Consider the following 11,730-nt stretch of genomic DNA (forward strand, 5'->3'; position numbering starts at 1 on the left):
TAATATAAAAACAGCTAAATGTACTTTGCCATATTCATGGTTCTTTGGACTTAAATTCTCTCCAGGGAATTTCACCAAGCATGACTTGTCTGAGTGATATTTTAAATGAGGTGCATGCAGCCAAGCATCCTTTCTATTCGTACTGTGATAAAAAAAAAAATATGGTAATAAAACTCATTTCAGTACCATGATGAGCTAACTGAAAATACTAACCTCTGGCCCTTTACCCTCTCCAGTCATGCAGAGAGTTTGCAGTTTAACTAAAGAAATTGACAGTGGAAACAATGCGGTTGTACTGTCCATCTTGATAGCTGCTCAGTCAAATCACATCTTATGAAGACAAAACATATTTTAAACTTTCATTTGGTACAAAGTTGCTGAATGCTGACAAATGCTAGATCTATCAGTCATAATTGGTTCTGGCTCATTACCAATACCATGAAGAAAACTTCATAATCACCACATTGAAAGATCAGTTCATTTGCTGTGGTGTGCATTCATATTTGTCTGACAAAGAAACACCCAAATATTGTGCTGTAAATGCTTGAGATTAATATTCAAAACTGCTACAGTGTGTATATATATATACACACATATGTATATATATGTATATAACACACACACACGTATTCCATTCACTAGATTAAAAATCTATTCTACAAAATAATCTTTTTAAAATTAATTCTGTGACAATTTTTTTTTTGTTGAGTACATGGGAAAAGAGATGCTTTTCAACCATACCTGTTCTATGATTGTTCTTAGATGGTTGTAAGTAAAATCATAAATGTTTTATAAATATTTTCATTCAAATAATGTATCTGTATATGACTGTATTGCACCAAAATATAGTAAAGAAGTAACAATGAAGAAATACTGCAAACGTTTTCTTCATTCTCTGGAGCCATGTGGAAGAATAAAGTACCAGTGGTGAAATTACAGTTGTCATTTTCGGTAGCTGGTCAAAATTTTCCATCCCAGCTTCATGTTTAAGAACATGAAGTTTGCCACCAGACGTGATGAAGCTGAAGTTCTAGTTTGTCACTGACTAGCTGGGTTGTTTACAGAAGTCGCTTCTCTCTAACAATGTTTCATGAACTATATGAGGTGATAGAAGCTAGTCGAAATCACAGGTTGTTCTGAGCATTAAGTGAGATAATACGTATTATCTTTAGCGTACGTCTGAATCATATGAAGTATACGAAAATGTATGTTAACTGTGTATATCATTTTATGAATTTGAGATATATCTCTGTGCTTTGAGATTTTCTGTAAAATAATCCTATTGTCAGAGTATGATCAGTCTTTGTGGGCTCTGACTTCCAAGTGACTGATTTTCTGAACACTCCGAGATGAGCAAGATCAGATCTGACCTTAAAAAAGAAAAAAAAAAATTCTGGCTTGGTGTAGTGTCTCACGCCTGTAATCCCAGCACTTTGGGAGGCTGAGACAGGTGGATCAGCTGAGGTCAGAAGTTCAAGACCAGCCAAGTCAACATGGTGAAACCCTGTCTCTACTAAAAATACAAAAACTTAGCTGGGCATGGTGGTGGACATGCGTAATCCCAGCTACTTGGGAGGCTGAGGCAGGAGAATGGCTTAAACAGTGAGCTGAGACCATGCCTTTGCCCTCCAGCCTGGGCAACAAAAACGAAACTCTGTCTCAAAAAAAGAAAAAAATATTATTAGGGATAACCACACTGCTCTCTAACTTTTTTTTTACCTATCATAACAAGGGAAAGAAATTGGAATTCCCACTTTACAGATTCCTTTATATAATCCAAATAAAAATGTTTGAATTTGGGCAAAAACAAATATATTAGAAATAGTTTCAAATAGAAACAGTGCTGGATGTCAGGCTACAGAACCTCTCCTGGCTGTTTTCCCTAATTATATATTGGAAAGGCCATTACTACCCAGTATTTTCAACAAAACAAAGCAAGTGGCATTCATTTTGAGAAAGTTTTCTCCTTTTCAAAAACTCTCTCATACCATCCTTTTTTGTTATGTGACACAATTTTGGCAAATTAGAGATTGCAGAAATTGAATTTAAAATAGATTAAGTAGTATAATAATTATTGAGCAGATTAAAAAAAAAGTGTAGGACCATATCCAGAAATGAAAATCATCCAATGGTTCAATGCCACTAGTACCTGTACATTACATTCTCAACCTTTCTCCTTCCCTCCTTTCCTCCCTCTCCTCCTCCTCCTTCCCTTTCTTTATTCTTCCATACCTTCTCTCCCTTTCTTTTTCTCTCCCTCTCTCTCTTCAACTGTCCCCCTCACTGCCTCCCTCCCTTACTCCAACTTTTTATCCCTCTCTCTATCCCTCCTGGTTTCATCCTTCCCCTTCTTCTTTTATTTCTATTTTAGTCTACATGTTCCAGCCACACTTTCAGGAACAAAGTTCAGTAAAAATAATAATTCTTATACCTTATAACAATCCTGTAAGATAAGGAATGTTACCATACCTATTTTACAGATAAAGAAATTGAGGCACAGAGAGGTTATATACTTTGCTGAAGGTCACGTAAGTGGTGCCAAAATGTAGATAGTCTGAATACAGAGGGTTTTTTTAAAATAAATGATATCTTCAAGTATATTTGTTGCACAGGATAAAATAGAAATCTCATATAATTTTCTATAGGTATTCCAAGATTCACTGATGTTTCTAAGATCCCATGACTTGAGCAATATTTACCTTTCTTTTCTGTACACAGATCTAAACATTTAGCAAGCATTGTAAAGGGGTGCTGTTTGATGTGTTTTGTAGTGAGAAAATCTGAGATAAAGGTGAGGGTTGCATTTTAGCTTCCACAGAAAAATCACATCTCTGTCATTATATATGATTTGGTAGCCATCCTGTCATCCTTTATCCATGAATTTCACCTGATTCTACCATTTCTACCTGATGCTACAGAAAATCCAATCACACCAAACATTTGGAATTGTTCCTGGACAATTGAAAATCACAGGGAAATTCGTGAAGGGTAATACCATTCATTGAACACTCTTTACTGTTTAACAAATCCCTGCTGTTCCGTCATCAACTCATCAACTCCTTATAGTCCCCTTCCCATTGCCTCTATCTACAATTTGTTTTTTCTCTGTTGTACATAGTTTTCTCCCACTTACTTCTTTAGCTTTAGTATCAGATAGTTCTCTGCTCTTGAGGTCAGAGCTTCCACAGGACATTTTATTTTCTACGGACTTATATTCCTTTAAAATGAACTGTTTATCCATCTACACAGAGAATACATTTTCTTCATCTCATAACTTAGGATGTATATGAAGAAATGACTAGCTTACATATTTGAGGGGCACAGAGCCACCATGCTGTTGAAAATTTCCATATAATTTCTGCTCCCCCAAAACGTAACTACTAATAGCCTGCTGTTGACCAGAAGTCTTACTGAAAGCACGAATGGTCAATTAACACATATTTTGTATGTTCTATGTATTATATACCTTATTCTTACAATAAATTAAGCTAGAGAAAATAAAATGTTATTAAGAAAAAGAGAAAACATATTTACTATTCATTTAGTAGAAGTGGCTCATCATAAAAGTCTTCATTCTCATTATCTTCATGTTGAGTAGATTGAAGAGGAAGAAGAAAAGGAGGGGTTGGTCTTGCTGTCTCAGGAGTGGCAGAGGTGAAAGAGGTGGAAAGGGAGACAGGAGAGATGGATTGAGAAAAAGTCTGTGTATAATTGGACCCATTCAGTTGAAACCTGTGTTGTTCAAGAGTCAACTGCATATGTGTCTGTGTGGAGAGGGCTGCATGGGGAGAGCAAGCACACAGGATGATGCAAATATACAGAAAAAGAACGGTCAACTCCAGTAAAGATAGAGAGTGGCATAACTCTAGTAATAGGTGCCCAATTATTTTAGTCCACATTTTCAAGAAAATGGAGTCCAAGGCAAGGATTAAAAGTGCTCATAGTTAATTAAGAAAATAAAAACCACAGTAGCAAAGTTGAGAAAATGAAGTGAGGCAGGGAAGGATATGGAGCAATGCAAGAGAATGCATTGCTGTGCTAGACACTGCATGTGGTGATTGACAAAAGTCACTTACAAAACTGATTTGGACTAGACAACATGGAAATTAGGCTTTGCAGTGCTGTCTGCAGACATGTATCTGCCTGGATATTTCCTGTCTCTTGCTTCCCATTGTCCTATATTTACCCCAAGTGGACTCAATGCCTCCGAATGTCTAGTTTGTGGCACCAGGCTGCTTTTGTGGCTGCTTATGCCAGATTCTTAACACTGGAGAGGTCACTGGGGCAGGATGATTCATGCCCTGCAGTGTGATATTTCATTTAAGTCAGGAATATCTCCTGATTATGAGATTCAGGAATATGGCATTTGTCTAGCTCTGGCACTCAAGGGACAGGCCTACACTTTAAAGCTGTGACCTGGGAGGACATTGTTGTCTGAGGAGCTGACCACACACCGGGAATCTTAAGAACAAAAGGCAGTATCATGTTCCTATGAGTACTCCATGTGTTAAAAGATACACAATTAAGAAATGGAAGTCACCCAGCTATGTGATAAGTCTCATTATAAACAGTTAATCATCCTCAGTTTTCTCCCTTGAAGGAGAGGAAAAAACAAGAAACAACACTGCCTTCCAGTGAGAAGGGCTCCAACAATTATCTTCTTAAATATAGAGCCAAACATTTTCAGAGGGCAAATTGCTCATTATGTGGGGCTGTCCAGCCCAATTTTGGCATCCTTGGGCCTTGCCGGTTGAGGTTGATGCAAGTTGTACTCCCTGGTATTGAGACACCTAAAAATGACCTCACATATTTCTCAGGGTGGGATAAGTATGACCCTTGTTTGTGACCCATTGTTAATAATCCACGTTAACTATATTTCAGTCACTGACCAGTTCTGATTGAATCTCGAGATTACTTACAATTTTACCTCTAATATATAATTGATTATACATCCTTTTTCAAATACGGTATTCCAGATACCAATATTGTCTGGGTAACTTGAGAAATAAAACTCTTTTTCATCCTTTGTCTGGTCCCTAAAAATAATATTAATTGACTTCAGGATTCTATCTCCGGCTTTGCTCTTATTCTCTCTACTATATTAAATTGATGTCATTTATTCCCCTGGTTTCACTTTCCATCTATATAATAAGGACTCGTAGAAATAAATTTCCAGCTGAGCCTTCTCCATTGAGCTTTAAAAATGAATGCCTAACGTGGTCTGGACACCTGAACTTGGATGTTTCCATGGCACCTGAAACTCATTATTGCAAAAGGTGAATTCATATTTCTTCCTCCAAACTGGCTTGTATTCCTGTACTTTCCATCTCATTTGGTGAAATGTAGTTTATTCTCTTACCAACATTAGAATATTAAAAAATTATTGACTTTTATTTTGGTCTTTTCTTCACCTTCCACATCTAATCATTCAGGGAAAATCTTGGAAATCTTACTTTTGTACTGGAATAAGCAAAGGCTTCTTCATACTAGCTATTAGTCACTATGTCAAGGTTTAAGTATAATAAAATTGGTAAGTGTTCATTTATAACTGGATATTTATTATATAAACGGTATTGAGTTGTTGTTCTCTGATTTAATATTATATCTGGAAAACTTATTCTTTTGTCTAGGCTTGGCTTGTTGGTTTCTAGGAGCACATATATTATAGGGTAACACTTTACTACAACAATGAGGAAAAACAACATAAAACCAACATGAGAAGCATTTTTAGTTCCTTTATTTTCCTGGCATCTATATGTGGATTTGGGAGATGGGTTTGGAATGGAAAGCTTTAACCTTCAGAATTTTTACCATATGTGCTTTTCTTATTTTGTTTTTAATGCACTTTTCCTGAGCAATGAAGACATATATATATATATATATATATTAATTTATGTAAACAGACTATCCTTCTTGAACAGCTAGCCTATAATCACTATTTATTTAATATTGTGTGGTTACTGAAGCCAGGCTTTCAATTTGTATCTGAAAGTCCTTCATGCTGGACACAGTAAAAACATTAGTTGTTAAATAGATAAAGAAACAAATAGGTTGGTCTTATCCAGTTGGCTTGTTCCTCATCCCCACATCCAAGTTCTCGTGCTATTAGGAAGGTGTGTTTCTTTTATTAATGCCTGGTATGCTCTCTCTCTTCATGTGAATTGGCAACCTTTATAGTATATAGTGTTAAATCAGGTGAAAGCTTCAGTATTGCATTCCACAATGGAGTTACCTTTCACATATAGGAAAGGACAGTATTTGACCAGATTTTGCTAAGTCAATGAAGTTCCTGGGCAGGCAATAGCAGATATGTTTATAGTTTTAGAGATTAAAGAGAAATTTGGGTAGGCATAATCTGTCTGATGTCCTTTTGTGGGCACCAGTTAATATCAGAGTAACTCAGAATACTCTGTCATGGGATAAAAGATGAGTGTTGCTATTCTAATTTATGTCATACGATTCAAAACTTAAGAAAAGTTGCCCCTGGCCGGGCACGGTGACTCACGCCTGTAATCCCAGCACTTTGGGAGGCCGAGATGTGCGGATCACGAGGTCGAGAGATCAAGACCATCCTGGCTAACACGGTAAAACCCCGTCTCTACTAAAAAATACAAAAAATTAGCCAGACGTGGTGGCGGGCGCCTGTAGTCCCAGCTACTTCGGAGGCTGAGACAGGAGAATGGCGTGAACCCTGGAGGCAGAGCTTGCAGTGAGCCGAGATCACGCCACTGCACTCCAGCCTGGGCGAGAGAGCAAGACTCCGTCTCAAAAAAAAAAAAAAAAAAAGTTGCCCCTTCGTCAAAATGCTTTACTAGTACTGGAGTAATATAGGATTCAATAACTGGGAGAACCACTATGGTGTGTGCAAGGGGGTTTCTAAATCCCAGATTTTACTGTTCACTTATTAGTATTCTTTTAGAATGCTTTTAGATAAAAATAACAGCATTAAAAATTATAAGAATTTAGTTTATGATAGAATTACTTTGGATATTAATTTTTTTGAAAATACTAATTTGGCTTTTTAGATCATTGTTTTTTAGGTCTGAAATTTGTATCCAGGAAAATGTTGCCTCACTGTTATGTTTGATTTCCAAACTCAATTTACTTCTGGACTTCTGGTTTGTTGACCTTCTGCACTTATTTGCAATACACAACTTCTTGTCAGTACACTTCTACAACTCAAGCCCATAATATTGCTGGTCCTAGCTACCAATCTAAACTGAAAAGTCAGAACAAAAAACACAGAAAACCAGAATGAACAAACTGTCACTTGAAGGATGACTGTCCAGCTGTGCATCAAATGACACTCTAGGATAAAACCAGTGCGTATGTCTGAGATCACAAGGAGGGAAGTTGTGAAATGGACATCCTTTTTATTCCCAGGTGCACAGCGATATCAGGTATCTCAGATAACAGAATGTCCAACTTCTGATATCTCTTACCTATTGAATTCCTTTTTTTCACATTTTTATCAAGCTTTTTTTACACACTGTTGACAATGTAGTTGTAATTTGGTTGTTAGATATATTATTTTTTAAAAGTGAGGTGTGTACTATAATCATCATATTCTGACCTTCATTGACTTGATAAATATTTGCTATATGAGTCACTTTTGTGGTTCATTGATTAAATTAATCTGGATTTACATTACCTGAAATTTGTTGCTTTCAAAAATCATATCTGTTCAAAGTTGCCAGATGAATCATCTTCATAGAAATAACTGATCAACTCATATAAACAGCCACATTTTCAAATATTCATAAGCCACAACAAATCTCATTGTTCATGCAAACTGTGAAGTATTTTATTTAGTCTGATTCACTCACTGAAACCATGTATCAAAATAGATTGTAAGTATTTTCAAGATTCATCCTTGAAAATGTCATATTTTAAAATGATTAAGTTTCCTGAAGCTCTATGGAAAAATTTGAGTCTAATTCAGAGAATTTTAGGATATCCATATAAGTACATAGAGTACATTTGATAAATGACTATGTTCACAAGGAAAGATATACCTCCCATAAAGCTTTAATAACAGAAATCAATTGTAGCATTTTTGTGTAGTTTTATTTAAAATATGGCATATGAATCATTTATATTATAAATATAGCTTGCAGAAAAAGCTATGGTATACTTACACTAGTAATCAATGTGGTTGAATTAGATTTTAACAGTCTCTGCACATGCAGTTAGACATGAAACATGCAAGTTTAAATTAATGAGTTCAGAAAAAATTTGCCTCATATATGCTTCATTTCTTTAGATATGACTATATTTCAGAAAGATGAGTATTTTATTTCACTCAGTAGTGAGGTTAATTAAGTAAACAATGAATAATAAATGAACTGCTTTCATTTAGAAGTCTGATTTTAAATGTTTAGAAAATTAAATAAATATTTTAATATTATATTTTATTTGTTCATTCTGTGCCCAAATGAATACCTTTGCTGTGCATGTACCATAAAAAGCATTATAAGGTAGAATTCTCTGTCCATAAGGCAGACATTATTTAACTAGGATAGGAGCATAAACAATGGTGATGGAGGAGAAGCTGGATTAGTGGCTGGGAAATCTGGAAGTACTATTGGTAATGTCCTGGATAAAAATTGTGAAGATTTGTCTCATTCTGAGGAAATGGTCACTTTCTAAAACTTGGTGATTGTTTTAAATCTATATTGCAAAATATAGATTTATAAGATGTAAGATGTTGTAAGATGGAACATTCTAACCACCAGATAGAAAGTTATGTAGATAGGGCATCCTTGCACATTATTACAGAAAATCATATATAGAATGTGTAACAATTGCTCATCATCAAACTAATTGTGAAAATACTAATTTTTAAAATTGTTCTTTCAGAAAGAAACAGTCATGTTAGTTGTCTTTCATTAACAGGGCTTAAACATTTGTAATAATTTTGTGGCATTTTTTCTTAGTAATACATTAATGTTGCATTTGTTTTCAGAAAGTACAAAGCATTATTTTTTATTAAAAATTTAAATAGACAATTTTATTATCATGAAACTGCAAACAAAAAGGCAACATTTTACTAAGATGACTGAATAATATATCACATTAGATATGAAAAAGTTGTTATAACATAAGTAAATTAAATAGGACACAATGAGCTGTAATTTATACTCACTTCAATTTAGAATTCTCATGGTTCCCAGAAAGCAAACTGAGTGATCCATAATTGCATCTTAAATTAGACTTTTTGCAGTGTTTAACCTCTCTAGCACTGCTTGTTTCATGAATATATAATTTTTATATTATCAAAAGTGTTTTCTTTCAGAAATGTTAGACTAGTTATTATTTCTTTGTTTTATAGAAGTGTTTAAAAACAATTTGTGAATGCACTTAGAAAAAGGCTAATAGATATTTTCTTCAAGTTGTATCCAAATGAGCAGAGCTTACTATAGAAGTAGATGCTTTAGCTACAGGGTAGGGAACCTATGGTTTAAATCTAAAGGATTATAATGTGGCACATTTATTTGAAGGCATCTTCTTTGATCTTCTAACACAGAAAGAAAATGTGAGAATTAAAGAGCAAAGAACAAAAGCTGAACTGTGAATTTAATGACTCCCCGTGTTTGCATCCAAAAAGCTATGAAAAACATTGATTGGAAATTATCTTTAGACCACATTTGCTTCTTAGAAAAATAAAAGTTTTAATGTTAAGTTATAGACCATTGACATGTGAATAAATTATAAAGAGATAAAAGAATTGTGATTTGCTTCATTGCTATGTTTATAAATAATCAAGGTTTTGCTTTAAGAAGAGGGTATCAAGTTCTGCAGTGTTAGTATTTTTATGAATTTTTTTTCTTTCTTACTTTCAATGAGTCTCATCATATTAAGTAGAACTTTTGCTATAGAGGAAAAATGAAGCCAGTGTTGATACAGATGGAGGTAAAAATTACCTCCTCAAATATCCTCTTTCCAGCAGTCATGATATCCAGTTTTCTCACAATTCTGTAGACGGTTGAAAATTAAATTTTTATAAATACCAATTGTAAACTGCATAAGAACAAAAGGAACTAATGCAATGGTTTAAAATTATATATATATGATAAGACATTTTTGAAGTGTGTTCACACGGTTTAAAATTAAATTTAAAAAGAGGAAAAATAGGCAAAAGCATTTAAAGGGGAAAGAGATATAAAAATCAACGAGGAACAGCCAAACATGAGGTGTGGGAGGAGCTACATAAGTTGGATCTAACTTTCCAAATAAGTAATGTCTTCCTTTTCAGGTATTGAATGCAAATAAAGCATTGAATCAGGAGCTATCAGTATTTTCCACTTGCCTCTAGAAATTCGTACCTGTGAAGCTCTATTTTTCAAAAACCATTGAACCATTGTAGATCAGAAAATGTTGGTTTGTGTCTTTAAACAATTGGTTATACAGTTAGCTAAATTATGAATGCAAATGAAAAGTTCTTAGGGAAATTAAAAGTGCTACTCCAGTGAACACAAGAACTGTAGGAAAGTAAAATGGCCTTATTGCTGATATAGAGAAAAGTTTGAGTTGTCTGGATAGATCAAACCAGCCACAATATTTCCTTAAACCAAAGCCTCATCCAGAGAAACGCCTTATCTCTCTGCAATTCAATGAAGGCTGAAAGAGGTGAGCTGCAGAAGAAAAGTTTGAAGCTAGCAGAGGTTAGTTCATGAAGTTTAAGGAAGGAGCCATCTTCATGACATAAAAGTGCAAGGTGAAGCAACAGTGCTGATATAGAAGGTACAGCGAATTACTTAGATCTAGGTAAGATGATTGATGAAAGTGGCTACACTAAATGAAAAATTTTCAAGGTGGACAAATAGCCTTGTATTGAAAGAAGATTCCATATAGGACTTTCACAAGTATATATACAGAAGGTAGCATGCTGTAGATACTATTTTACACATTTCTTTTTTCTATTTAACCGTATATCCTGAGAATCCCTCCATATCATTTCCTAGATATCATTGTCATCATTTTTCATCTTTGTTATTAATGTATAGTGGTATGTATCCCAATCAAAAATTTTGACTATATAATTCTGTAATTTTGTGAGGTTACCACTGGTTTGTATTAGTTGATCTTCTTTTTTAAATTTTTATTTTTAGATTTTTGGGCAGGGGCCAAGCTAATCTTCTCTGCATCCTTCCAATTTTAGTATATGTGCTACAGAGGCAAGCACCTTGATCTTTTTGAAACAAATCTATTAATGCTGTGGAAACAAAAAGTATAGCTCAGTATACTTTGATTGTTATCAGAAACTCAATGTTATGTTCATATTTGAGAGCTGGACCTATCAATTTATGAGATGTGTGCTAAACTGGACTCATTATTAATGCCTTTCTGAGGCTTTCTCTTTAAACTTTCAATTTTTTTTTATCTGCTAGAGTTCTATTTAATCCATATTGTGTTTTCATCATAATCACTATGGTTCACACTCTAAAAAATACAAGATCTTCTTTGACTAAGTTAATATTTTTGTTCTAACTTTAACATTATCTAGCATTTATTATCTAAGCATACTTTTGCTTTGCAATTATTGGACACATATTTTTCTCCATATTATTACCTTAAACTTTCAAAGCAGATTTGTTCTACATTTATTTTCTGTAAATAGCTTACACATAGATATTAATTTTTGACCTGATGTAATGGTTTTCTCAGTGTAGTATTATCAGAATAATCTACTTGGTCTTGGTTCTGTTGTTTTATGCTTTTCATTTGCTA

At 34.3% G+C, this 11,730-nt stretch overlaps 1 non-coding gene across 1 annotated transcript; it reads right to left on the bottom strand.

Moving 5' to 3' along the window:
- Positions 1 to 11,075: 11,075 nt before the first annotated feature.
- Positions 11,076 to 11,185, bottom strand: LOC129464244 (U6 spliceosomal RNA). The gene has a single exon (XR_008651484.1). It is a non-coding gene; the product is annotated as a U6 spliceosomal RNA (small nuclear RNA).
- Between the last annotated feature and the right edge of the window lie 545 nt (positions 11,186 to 11,730).

Source organism: Symphalangus syndactylus, chromosome 15 (assembly GCF_028878055.3).
Source record: "Symphalangus syndactylus isolate Jambi chromosome 15, NHGRI_mSymSyn1-v2.1_pri, whole genome shotgun sequence".
Classification (NCBI taxonomy): Eukaryota; Metazoa; Chordata; class Mammalia; order Primates; family Hylobatidae; genus Symphalangus; species Symphalangus syndactylus.